Source organism: Nycticebus coucang, chromosome 7 (assembly GCF_027406575.1).
Source record: "Nycticebus coucang isolate mNycCou1 chromosome 7, mNycCou1.pri, whole genome shotgun sequence".
Lineage (NCBI taxonomy): Eukaryota > Metazoa > Chordata > Mammalia > Primates > Lorisidae > Nycticebus > Nycticebus coucang.
The window spans coordinates 51,465,545-51,479,820 of record NC_069786.1 but is presented as its reverse complement, the minus strand read 5'-3'; the positions used below and the strand labels follow the sequence as shown (position 1 = coordinate 51,479,820).

Sequence of the window (14,276 nt, the reverse complement as noted above, 5' to 3'; positions counted from 1 at the left end):
CCAATCTCCCTAATGAAACAAAAACATGCAATTCAATCAAGTGGTTAGAGATTAATCATTTCTCTGGGACAGTATTCTTTTCATTTTCTTTCTTAATTTGAAAATTTAAAATTTTTTTATTTCAAAATATTAAGGGGAAGGACTCAACTATAACTGGGATGCTACCTAACAAATGCAAACACTTAACTCAATCATATGTAACTTTATATTAATCTGAAATTTAAATAAATGTATAAAAAATGTTAAGGGGATACAAATGCTTTTGTTACATGGCTTGGGTCAGGGCTATAAGTTTGCCCATCACCCAAATGGTGTTCATTGTACCAGGGTGGTATTTTAAAGCTTCCTGGGTTCTTGGACCATCTCTGTCTGGTTTGCTTGGTTGAGCAATTCATTCTCTATGTACCTTACCAGTACGCATAGACCTTATGACCTGATTTATGAAGGAGGGATGGGCCAAGCAATCACACGACAGGCTCCATATAGCTACAGAACAATAGTAAGATCTGTTTAGAAATTCTGAAATAATAAAAAAAAAAAAAAACCCAAACAGATAACAAGGAGTAATCACTACTCAAAGTAGTAGAATTGATTCTCTTTTACCTTAGCTATTATTTCCCTGATAATTGTTTATTATCTGTACATAACCTGAATAATAATGTTTGGTGTTAGAGGGCCCTTGCTCATGCATGATTAGATAAGAACTTGCATATCCTTAAGTTATTGAGAATGGACACTGAGAAAGGGGCTTCAAAGGGATGGGATGAAAACTTGGCCTGCTGAACCAGGAAGTCTGGAGGGTCTGTAAGAATGTGGATCTGAAGTAACCTAGGTAACCAATGACCAATAGAAAGAGACCATCAATGACCAATAGAAAAGGGCAATACTGCCTGGAGGTGCCGTGAGGTCAATGAAAGATGTGCAACCAATTCCAAATAATATTTCTACTGCTGGAGACCTTCCTGTTTCCTCTCTCTCACCTTTTCTCCTTCAGGAGAGGGACCCACTTTCAACTTTCTTTAGAAGTGCTCTAAACTTTTTCTTTGTTTTTCCTAAATAAAATCTCTCTTTGTTACCCTGAAATTTGGGAAGGTTACTTTTACTTTCTATCCACACTCCCTGTGCTGCTCCAGTTTGATTTTTAGTTTCCCCTCACTGTTGCTTTTGGTCATTGCCCAGCCTTGGTTGAATTCTCTAACTTTGCTGAGTCATTGAGGTCAACTGGGTTTAGAGAACTAGAACCCCAGACCTCAACAGTTATCATGAATCTTGGCCATATATGATCAGAAAAGAACTTTAAATATTATTCTAACGGATTTGAAATATTCTGCTTTGCTATACCACTTTTTTTTATCTTCGGGCTTCTGAGGGCTGTGTCATACCTATTGTCTCTTTGGACTTGTACATTACCTCATTTATCTGTCTCATCAAGAACATACAGTCACTGAAAAAGAAAAAAAAAAACATTGAAAATAGAAGTGCTTTAATTGGGATTGCCGTGGATGTACTGACCTTTGTCCTTCTCTTCCTCACTCATTTATTAGTGGAGGCCAACTGCTTAGGTACTTAACTGAGATTCATAAATAATATTTTTTTGATTTTTCTTCTCTATGAAGTTATGAAGGCAGCCAAGTTGAGACTTTTGATGACTTAGTTTTTTATTAGTCTCTAGAAAACTGTTGGTGCTTATTTAGACAAAAAGTATAAGTTTTTCAAAATGGTTATAAAAATTGATACAGACCTCAAAGTTGTGATAAACTATGATCAACTCACCTTGTTCTGTTGACTAAATTAATATTAACCTACAATGTATGTAGGAATAGTGTGAAGCCAGCTAAGGGAGGTCATGAGTCCTTGCTGAGCATAGTGGTGCACACTTAGAGTCTCAGCTACTTGGGAGGCTGAGGCAGGGGCATCACTTCAGGCCAGGAGTTTGAGACCAATTAGGGCAACATAATGAGACCTCATCTCTAAAAAAGCAAACAAACAAAAAACTAGCCAGGCATTGTGCATGACTTTGGCCCTAGCTAGGGCAGGAAAATCACTTGAGCCCAGGGGTTTGGGATGCAGTGAGTTATGATTATGTCACTGCACTTGAGCATGGGCTATAGTGTGAGGCCCTGCCTCAAAAAATAAAATTAGATGTCCAACTAGGAATTGATATCCTGACAAACGCTGAAATACAGAGTTTTATACTAGACTTTGAGTCCAATGCTAAGTAGGAAAGACCTGGAAGATGTAATGTATATAGTCATTTCCAGATATTATCATGAATGTTATAGGAAAAGAAAAATCTAGAAAATAATTCTAATCTCAGGGTAGAGGCTTATTTATTTATTTATTTATTTTTGACAGAATCTTACTCTGCTACCTTCAGTAGCGTGCCATGATGTCATCATAGCTCAAAGCCACTTCAAACTCTTAGGCTCAAGTGATCCTCTTGCCTCAGCCTCCCTAGTAGCTGGGGCTACAGGTGAATGCCACAATGCCTGGCTAGTTTTTCTATTTTTAGCAGAGACGTAGTCTCACTCTTGCTCAGGCTGGTCTCAGACTCCTGAGCTCAGGAGGTCTACCTGCCTTGAAGGATTACCGGTGTGAGTCACTGCTCCTGGCCAAGGTTGATTTTTTCTATAAAATTTGATGATTTTTATAGTGCATTCACAGGCACACACACACTCATGTATACACAGAGAGCAGCAGAGCCTCTGAAGATATTTCTCCTCCAGTGGTAGCAAAGCGGAGGGTTCCCATATGTGTAACAGGTTGTGATGTCAGCAGAGTTCGTAATCCATCCCAGTTTTTGCTTAGAGCTTTGGCTCATCACAAGGAAATGCTAATACTTACTTATTCATTTATTCACACTCTTAGCAATTCGCTGTTTACTTAGGTGCTGCAAAGTGCTGGACATTGTGGAAGCTACTACGGATGCAAAGACATATAGGATGTAAAAAAACACTAGGGTCAATAAATATGGAAATATTAAAAAGTCAGATTTGGATAGGACTCATCATCAGAGGGTATCCCACTCCATTCTCTGACTTTTTGAGCCAGTATTATGATGGACAGTTAGAGGTAGGATTATTAACAATGCAACATAGAATATATACAGAATACTGAGTATCTAGGAGTGAAGAATATCTGATTGCAAGCCTTCTCTTTTCAGCTACTCTGCAAAATTCAGATGACATATTCTTTGGAAATTATTGCTTACATATATGTGATATATATATATATATATGTTGTTTAATATTCACTATTAGATTATAAAAATCTTTGAATATAAGGAACACACTTATTCCTAAATGGTACCACCTATGCCCATGCCCATTGCTCCCAGTGATCATACAGAAAACATTTCTAGCCTGTTGATGAAAACTACCTATTTCAGAAGGAACGTTTGTCTTGTCCTTGTCCCAACACACAGATAACTTGTTTTGTTCAAGTTAAATGAATTGAAATTCGAAAGTGCCTCTGTAACAAAACTGTTGATTTCAAATGAAAGCTATATATGTTTCTGCATTCAGAAAGACAACTTTGATTTGTGAATCACTTAGTGATATTTTTTCTTTTTAAACTTTAGTAATATTTCTTCCTTTTAAACTTGGAAGCAGGAGTCTACTGATTTGCTTTGAAAATGTGTTACTGTAGAAAAAAAAATAATTATATATTGTGGGACAGTTTATCTGGGAAAATTGGTGGAGTAATAAATTCTGGTGGGAAAGAATAGGGATACATCCCAAAAGATATGAATGTCTAAATAAAAAGAAATTCTGTTTTCCTAAAAAAATTAAACTATTTTCCAGTTATAATTCAGACCTTTTTGGCAAGTGAGGGACATTTGTTTTTACTAATTTCCTTTGAACATGCCTGTGTTCCTCTTTCTCTTTCTGTTTTTGATTGTAGTCAGCACAGAGTGTTAACAGGCACTTGAAGCAAACGGTGATATTGGAAAATTGTATACTAATGCAATTATTTCAAGGAAAAAATGTTTTTATGCATTATATATTTATACAGAATATACACAGAATATGTATACTCTTGGGAGTAAAGAAACATTTAAGAAACAACTAAAATCTATCATCCTGTCTTTCCAACCAACCTAGATCAGCAGCTACATAAAAGGTAGGATCAGGGCAAGGGAAAGATCAGAATTTCTTACTGAAGGCCCTGAGGACTGTAGCTTACATAGGATACCTCAAACTCAAAATGGTCTCATCTGTGTTCCCCCCTCTTTGTTGTCAACCTGATAGGTGTACTCACCCTGTAAAACACTCATGCTTGTTTTGATTTCTGAACTGAAAATTCTTCTTAAAGGCATCATCTAATCTGCTGACTACACCTCATGTTAAGGGAACATCTGAATAAAACCATTGCAGTATTTGTGTTTTTCATGTTATTTGTTTTTCTTTATAGATTTTTATGGAGATGATTGTACAATGTTGAGATCAACTGCAGCTGAGAAACTTCTCTTATTATATTTACTAATTTATATAGCAACCAAAAGGTAGAAGGGAAATAAAGCAAAAACATATTTGGTAATTTCATGAATTTAAAAACTAGCCCTGGGGGAAAATGCATCACTTTATATTTTGTATCACTGCTGTGTTTAAGAAACCTAAAAATGGGAATTTCATATTCTCATATTTTGACAAGTACTTTACATTTGCCTGAATAAATATTTTACTATGAAAGGAATATGATTAAAAAGAAAAGAACCCCCCACACTATTAACTTCTCGGGAGCATTAAAGCAGTAAAAGTACACATTCCATAAGCCAAGAGACAGCAGCATACAGTTAATTCAGCCAATCCTGGAAAGAGATTTTCTTTCTTATTTTTAAGCTTCAAGAAACTCTCCACTTGAAGAAAGGGAGATGTGCTCACACTGTCATACTGACATGGCAGAATTTAGCTCTTTTCTGAAGAGCTTTCATGTCCCAAGAGCATAAAGACAATAGTACACAGTATAGAGAGCCAATAAATCAATTAGCTTTAACAGCCAGAGTTCAGGAAATGCATTTATTCTCTCCGATGAAAACACGGCTTTTCCTTGTAGCTATACTTCATACTGCTAAGGTCAATTTTTCACATGGAAATTATATTTAGTGGCTGAAAAATTCACTCATAAATTTCGTAAAGCAAAAAAGAAGCACTTACTAATGTAGGAGAACAAGTTTGTTTTATTTGTAATTATCTATCTTTAGAGTAATTGAGATTCTAAACAGCAGCTAATAGCCTCACTGTCTCAAATTACTACTGCCTGTAACTTTACCTTGCCAAATATCAAAGAGCTTTTCAATTGCAACACCACTACTAAAACCTGGGTCATTTTCTAGCAATTAATTGGAAGAGGTGATTAATAGCTTAATAATGGGTTGCTCTGTGTTTAAAAAGTGCAGGGGACGTGCATAGGAAAGGAATATGTAATTTTGTATCCCTGAAACATAACCTAATTGAAAAATCAGCAGTTGGTCTTATTTACTTTAGACTTGTATTTCCAAACCCTCTTTTGATCTACTCTGAGGAAATGTGTAAATCTGGAGAGTATTTTTTAATTAACTCCTTGAACATTGAACACGCTATGAATTTAAGGAGCACAAGCCATTCCATGGCACCTGCTGTGCCGCAGCAAACTTCACAGGAATTCCAAGGCAATGCATGTCAAGTATCTTTCTGGAGGTCCAGATGGCAGCATCCATTCAGCGACTCACTACTACAGGGCTGCCCTGAACTTCTATGGTACACTTGCCTACAGTGTAGCCTTAATAAAGTGGTGTCTGGGAGCCTATGTCCACTTCTACTCTGGATGCTTGATACATTCACCACAAACTTTGTAATTGTAAAATCTGGCTGCAACCTATCACAATAGTCTTCCAGAAATACTCATTGTGACAGTCACTATAATTTAGTGCATTTGGTAAGCTACATGTTAGGTGTCAAGGAAATGGCAAGTTGACTACTCAGTTGGGGAAGGGGTGATTAGGGGCTGGTTCTCATGACAAAGGTAAAGGATGAGACCAACAGACAGAAAGAACCAGGACTCCTATTTCTAACTCACTACAAAATCTTGTTGATCCATGACAAGGTGTTTGGCTATGGAACTTACCGATTTTTTTTTTTTTTTTATTGTCTGTAGAGATGTTCATGTATTTTTCCCTTATATTACTGGAAAAAAAGTCAAGCATAAAGCTCTGGATTGCCCAGTATTTCTTTCACACTTTAGTCCAATCTCTTCCCAGTTGAACCTAAAAATACTTGATTATTGGTCTCCCATGGTATTTGCATGACTTAATGTTACAGGAAGTCAAGATGTTAGTCTCTAACTGGCACTTGTTCCATGGAACCAAAAATAAAATGAAAATGAAAAGAACATGTGAAATAAAGAAAAATGCCTGAAAATGACAGCACCTCTTCTCCAGCTCTCACAGATCCTGGCATCTATTCTTGAAGTAGTTAATTCTTCCAAGTTCAAGGCATCACATGAAGACCCAACTGGTCACAGAATTTTTCTTTCAACACTTCCCACATTTACTGAGGAACATGTAAGAATAACGGAAAATTATAAAAATTAGAACAAAAAGAACTTGTCTCGTACTGCTAAAAGACACACACTTAGTCGAATTTAGTCAGCGGTAGTGAAGAAGGAGCAGCGTGCCAGTGGTGGGCCAGGCCAGTCACCTGAAAACAAAGACCGGAACAGCATTAAGAGATTGCTATCTGCTCTAAAACAGGGCCCTACTTATTCTCAGAAGTCGAAGGCTGAAGAAAGCCTGAATGAACAGAAAATGGTTGAGCTGGAAGGCATACAACTTATACCTTGAAATTTCCTGCTGGGCAAGTAGTCTAAAGTTCTCACAATCCTCCAGCTCAGAGTACAGAGCTCTGCTTTCTGAATGTGGTAGGGGCAGACCAACTCAGCTGGGGTAGTTCTTTCCTTGCTTAGCTTTTAATGGTTTTCCTTGGGATAATAGACTGGTAGTTTTAATTTCATCGATTGTCTTTCAACTCACATCTAAATATCCCCATAAACATCAAATACTCAGTACAATTTTCTATGCATTCAAATTTTTGGATCTGTTAACTTTGTGTCCTGGTTCTTTCTCTCACAGAAGTTTCCTTTGTCTCAAATCTGATTTTATGGTTTTCAGTCTAGGCCTATCTAGAGCAATACTTATCTTCTGGAATTCCATTTATTTCTCTCCTGATGTACTTCATTAGTTTGGTGGAGTAAATCCTGTAAGAAACTTTTGGAGAAAGAGCTCTTGGAAGGTAAGCAGTTTGATGCTCGGTCTGTCTGAAGTATCTGTACCCTACCCTTTCTTGTCCCATTGGTCTCTAGCTCTCAGTGTTTCTTCAGACAAATTCGATACCCTCTGATTCTTGATTCCTTGTACATTAACTTTTATAAAGGGAAATGTTTTATTTTTCCCATGGGAATTAATTAGAATCTAATTTAAAGATGTGACATTTTGAAATTTTATGATTTTGTGCTTTGCCATGAGTCTTTGTCATTCTTCATACCTGGCACATGTCTGGAGATATGTATTTTTTAGTTTAGAAAGCTTTCTTCTTTTTTTGTTAATTATTTCCCTATTATCATTCATGTTTTCTATTTTTTTATTTCTCTTTTCAGACCAGGTCTCACTGTGCTGCTCAGGCTAGAGTGCAGTGGCATTACCTTAGCTCACTGCCACCTCAAATTCTTGGGCCTCATGCTATTCTCCTGCCTCATTCGCCTAAGTAGCTGGGACTACAGGTGCATGCAACCACACTTGCTTAATTTTTAAAAATTATTTGTAGAGATGGGGTCTCACTATGTTGCCCAGGCTGGTCTCAAACCCTAGCCTCAAATGATCTTCTCACCTCAGCTTCCCAAAGTATTAGAATTACAGGGATGAGCCATCATGCCTGGCCTCATTAACTATGTTTTCTATTAGACAGCTATTACAGCGTTTGAAATGATCTTTTGATTGTCTTATCTTTTCTCATCTATGTTATCATGATTTTTCTAAGACACTTCCCTGATAAGTTCTAATCTTAAATGTGTGAATATTTTTATACTCCATAATTTTCATTGTCCATAGCTTACTCTCTGATTTTCTTCAATAGCATTCTAGCTCCATGATTTATGAATACAGTATCATTTATTATTCTTCTAAGTATACCAATAACATTATTTTCCTCATGATTTAATTTTATATCAACATTATTTCTATTCTTATTTCCTATCTATCTTGATTCTCTCTTTCAAGATCTTTTGAAAATATCTGGTGATCATCAGCTGTACTGATTGGAAACTTGCTGTGCAAAGATAAGACTGACAATTGGCCCTTTTTACTTTAGAGTACACAGTCTGCTCGCCAGCTGGCTTGTTTTCAGGACAAGTAAAAGAGTATAAGCCTAGCTGCAGACAATGACAGTGGAGTGAGAAGAGGGTTATAGGTCTTACTCTTAAGTGCACAGACTTTTACTTAGTTTCTTATTTACAATGTAGTGCTTTTTCTCTGTCATCTTCTGTACTTGATGTCCTTAAATCCAAGATTTCTTTATTTTGGTTTTGTTTGTTTTATTTTGTTTGTCCTCTAGAGTTTAAAATTTCCAGAATGGTGGAGATAGACTAATTGGTTGTAAAAGTAGGGACTGATGTATCTTTTATTTAAATTGGCTATTTCTAGTAAATACTTTGCCCTGTCAATTGGTCTAATTTAGAATGTTTTCCTTGTTTTGAATGTTGATAGATATTTCAGGAAGTAGAAGAAGACATATTTTGGAAAAGAGTAAATTCCTAAAATAATCACATAGATGGACACCTATACTGTCCACTATTAGGCAGGTTTTTGATGTTGGGAAAAATATGTGAAGCATATGTTATTATCAACTAATATCCTTTCATAGTAGATAGAGGAGTCAGATAAAGGTCTGCTTGGGATTCTGGTATGATAGGCCAATTCTTTCTTTTATTTAATTTTTTATTAAAGTATAACTACATACATTTATGGGGTACAATGTGACAATTTGCTATAAAATGTGGGATGCTGAAATCAAACTAATTAACATAACCATCACCTCACTTCCAAAAGGTCAATTCTTAAGATTTGGCTCTTGGACTGGGCCTGGGATGGGCAAAATATTTCATGTGAAGCAGCTAGGAATGGAAAGAGTTAGAGTATGAAGTGGAAAACTGAATAGAATTGGTAGGAGAAATTATAGAGTATTCAGAGGTTGTAGAATAGATAGGAGAAATCATAGAGTATTTAGAGGTTGTGATTAGATTATGCAAAGTCTTGAATGTTATATAGCCAACGGAAAGTGAATGGGAATTTTTGTGCTTAGAATTTATAGCCAGGCCAATATTTCAAGAAATTTAATTTGGTACTGTTGTTTTATCTTTCTCTGCTACTAAAATAGTTTAATTTGACAGAAGTATAAATAGAATTCACTGAATGGTCAAATCTTGGGTACTATACATGGGATTTATTGTCAATACGATATATTGTCTAACCTGGAATACTTATAAGACTGAAAGGGAAGGACTGGGGCAACAGACACAGACAGGTAGGGCATCTCCCAGGCTTTTTGGAATGTGTAGCTGTCCTCTCCAGGGTGAAATTGAGGAAAGGAGGTGGGAAAGAGTAAATAGGAAGAAAAGGGAAATGGGGAAAATAATCATTGTAATACAATTTTTTGTTTATCAATTCCACATTTAGTTTTTAACAAACAAAACTATAATTTTTATCCTGATACAGTTCTTTCTAGTTTTTAAATATCTTACAATAAATGAGTGTGCTCTTATGATTCTATATGTGCAAGGATGTTAAGTAGCAATCATATTTGATGATCTAAAAATGTTATTTTTATTTGGTTAGAGAAATATATTCAGTTTAGCCCCTCTAACAACCTGACAAACATCAGTCCTTGTGTTTATTGCTTTATGTGTTCGAAATGCTTCAAATATGTGCTGAATGATTATTTAGTGATGTAGAATACTATACAAACTCTGTGAGTTGCAAATATAGTGCTTCATCTGAAGAATAATTTAGACATTTGAAAGCCAAACTGCACTGAAAACGCTCCCTCTCTTTCATTTGATCGATCAGGGGAACTTATTTGTTAGGTACTGTAAACCCAGCAGTTGTGCCTACTTTTAGGAGCCCATGAAAATGTTTTAATTTGTTTTGAAGTCTGATGGAAAAGTGATAAGTTTTTAGATCAAAATGGTTGAATATGCAATATCATTTCTTCTATTTAAATATAGTCAGAAAATATAATTTTTTTAATTTTTACATAGACATGTGTTCATTAGGTTTCCATTTTTTTGCCTTCACAAAATTAAAAAGGCTTAAATTTTAATAACAATAACAATGTTTAAAATAAGGACTAGAAAGAAAAACCTCATAAAGAACAAATGAAGATAAATACATTCAGAAAAGGAATCAGACAATTGTTACATCATAATATTAAGCAATAATAATAATGCAAAGAAAGTGACATTCACATTGTCATATAAGAGTATGTCTATTACAGAATGCTTTGACTCTGAGGTTCAGTATCGAGTCATCAGTTAACTTATTTTTTTTTTAAATCTCAAAAAATAGACAATATTTATAAATAAAAGTAATAGATAATTTTGAAAAATAGATCATGTAAAATCTTATAGACAATAGAAAAAGAAGAAATGCTTCAAAATCATTCTACTTGATCTGGATACACCTGACATTAAAATTGAAGAAAATATATTATTATGAAGGGGAAATTATAAACATATGTCACTTATAAATGAGGATGCAATATCCTAAACAGCATATTAACAAGTTGAATTAAAAATTAATGTCAAATGGTCAAAATTAAATCCAATTTATGTGAGAATTAGTCACTATTCGATTCATAGGGATTAATCCCTCAATCATTTCTGGTTGAGGTTACTAGAGATTTTACTTTTTAATTTCTAGTTAGTCTAGCCAAAGGTTTATCTATTTTATTTATAAATAACCTTATGCTGAATGATAGTTGGGTGCGGGAAGAAACAAAAAAGGAAATATTAACTTCCTTGAATACAACAACAATGAAGACACAAGTTACCAAAACCTATGGGATACAGCAAAAGCAGCTCTGAGAGGAAAATTTATCTCTTTAGAAACCTACATTCGAAAAACAGAAAGAGAGCACATCAACAAACTCACAAGCCATATGATGGAATTGGAAAAAGAAGAACAATCTAAGCCTAAACCCAGCAGAAGAAAAGAAATATCCAAAATTAAATCAGAGATTAATGAAATTGAAAACAAAAGAATCATTCAGAAAATTAATGAAACAAGGAGTTTGTTTTAAAAAAATAAGAAAATATAATTTTTGATAATTTTTATGAAGACTGAGGTATGCAAAAGCAAAAGTCCTTAGGATCTATAAAAGTCATTGAGTCAAAGTAAGTTAAAAAAAATCTATTTCTTAAATAATATTCAAAAATCCTGTGGTATAATGTTGGAATAATCTTTTTTTTTTTCTTACCCAAGGTTTCCTTTTAATTTGAGTATGTGGAACAAGGTAATATGGTAATACGGAACAAGGTTTTCTTTGGGAGGTGAAAAATCTTGAAAGACAGTTTTTCTATTTCCTAAGTATCTGTAAGTGTTTTGTGAGGAAGTGCTATTTTCATTCTGTAATGACGTTTTGCTAATGGCGGTGAAGATGCTCCCAGGAACTATTAGGGACTTTCATTGGAGAAAGGTTGAGGAGATGCCCTGAGCGTGGAAGCATCAACCAAACTTCTCAGCAGGAAACACGGAGAGAAAGTGACACTAGGTGGTAGGCCATGTGTGAAAATAACTTGGTGGGACCTCAGCTTCACATGGCAGCCTCTATTCAATGTAGGACCTATCCCAGGTGGCCACATTCAAGCATTTTCTAGTAGTTAATGAGGTTAGTATCACATTTGAGGAATAAAACAAAGTAGATGCCCCAGTTCCTTAACACTTTACTAGGAAGCTACAGTCTTCCTAATACAGATACACATTTTATGTACCATTTCTGTCTCTAACTACTGATAGCACTATTAATACAAATGATAATGATAATAATAATAATAATGCAGTGAAAAATTGTGTAGAATAACAATAGTTAATGTATATTGGGTCACACACTATTAAAATGTATTTTTCTCAATTTTCATCACCACTGTATGAAAGTTGTTGGAATGTCTACTATTTACCAGATTGTTCTAGATTCTGAGAAGATAGTAAGGAATGAATCTATCTACTTTGATAGAGTTAACATTCCACTATGTTAGGAAACAAACAAACTGAGAAGATAAATATCAGATGGTGATAATCTCAATGCAGAATATTAAAAAAAAATGTGATACAGAACAATCGATGGCTGCATTAGGTAGTCTAGTGGAACATTTAATTAAAAGTATAATATTCAGAATTGAAAATAGCCAATATGGCTAGAGCATAGTGAAGGAGAAGAGGGCATTAAAGAGGACACCAGAGAGGGCCCTAGGGTATGACTACATGGAACAGTGTAAATAAATAAGAGGGAAGAACCTGATTGTGTAGAGCAGTTCTCTGAGTGCCTTAGAATAACCTAGTTTTGCTCTTTTTCTCGTTTTAGAATGTACTAGGAATGAATACATCTAGAGATAAGGAAGAGCTGGCTATAATAGCTTGGGCTCTGTTCCTGTTCCCTGTAGCAAGAGGATGTCCTGCAGTGCTTTAGGCCAGTGAGTTATGTAATGCAAGGGTATAAAACCCAGAGCAGGCTCCTTTCCAGGGACCCATCAGCTGCAGTGCAAGAGGGGCATGGGCAGTGAGACTCCACTTCCCCTGGGCAAATGTTCTTGAGCCTCAGTGGATCTCTGGCAATAAACCCAATGCTTTTCCATCTATTGCTGCACATCTGTAAGCTAAAAGACCATTCCATATAACTTGCGTGCATGGGTATTTTGTCTCATCACACTCAAACAAATAACCAATGAACTTATTTCATTGATTCAGTTCTTGCCATGACAGAAATTCACTGGGGTATTCTAATGAATTTTGAACAAGAGACAACATGAACTCACATTTTAGGCTTGGAAAGCTGGGCAGATAGAGGACATCTTGCCTGAGTGCAGAAAGCTCAGGAAGGAGCACTTTTGACAAGAAAAAGTTAAGTGCGTGTTTAATTATTTACTATGTTAATTTTTTCCCACAGTTCAAGAAACAGAGTGAAGTAAGCAGCTGGGGAGGAGTTTTGAGTTTCAGAAAGGTAAACATTGAGCAATAAAGTTAAAATTTAGAACTATGGGTCTAGATAAAGTCGCATTGGTGGAAGGTCTAGAGATAATAGAGAAGGAGAAAGAAGACAGACTTTGTAGGTCTTCAAATTTGAGAATGTGAACTTAATAGGAAAATCCAGCAAATGATACCACAAAATGGTCACCAGTGGAGAAGAATGAAACCTGGGAGTTTGAGAATATCGAGGCCAAGAAAAGAAAATATTTTCAGAAATGGGAACATCTGAGTCAAGTGCTGGTAAGAATAGAGGCTGGATCATTGGACTTGCAAATGTGGTGACCCTAACAAAAGCAGTCTCAGTAATGTTGCAAGATGGTAAGTAGTAGGGTTGGATTAGATTGAGGTTAGAGTGGGTAGGAGAAGCTGCAGAGATGGTGAATATATGCCATCAGTTCAAGAATTGTTGATGTTAAGAAGACAGTGTAGAGGGGAGTGGGCTAGAAAGAGAGTTGTTTTTAGACCCTTCCCTGTCTCTTCAATTCTCTCCCTTCTTCTTTGCTTCCCCCTTTCTTTCCTTCTTTCCTTTCTCTTTCTTTTTAAAAGATAGAATTTAGCATCTGCATATGCCATTAGAAATAATATTGGAGGAGGGGAGAAACTGATGATATAAAACCTATAGAGAATGGTGCTCGCTTTGGAAGCACATATTGTAAAACTGGAACGATACAGAGAAGATTAGCATGGTCCCTGAGCAAGGATGACACGCAAATTCGTGAAGTGCTCCATATTTAAAAAAAAAATTAAAAACCTATACGGAATGATTAAGAAGAAAAGTTCTCATTAACACAATGGGTGAGAAGAAGGAAAGATCGAAGGTGTAGCTTGAGAGGTTTGCTGTTGAATGCTGCACTCTTAGGAATAGGTGGGACAGTAGAACCTGTGATGATGAGTTAGTCATTTTGGAACAATAAAAAGGCATTGTTGTGATGTCAATATTGGAGAAAGAAAAATTGCATTATCTGAAGAAGCACTTCCCAACTAGTCAACAAAGAATGATAAAAAT

At 35.6% G+C, this 14,276-nt stretch overlaps 1 non-coding gene across 1 annotated transcript; it reads left to right on the top strand.

Moving 5' to 3' along the window:
* The first annotated feature begins 13,898 nt into the window (after positions 1-13,898).
* LOC128590954 (U6 spliceosomal RNA) lies at positions 13,899-14,005 on the top strand. Its single transcript, XR_008381413.1, has one exon. It is a non-coding gene; the product is annotated as a U6 spliceosomal RNA (small nuclear RNA).
* The last annotated feature ends 271 nt before the right edge of the window (positions 14,006-14,276 follow it).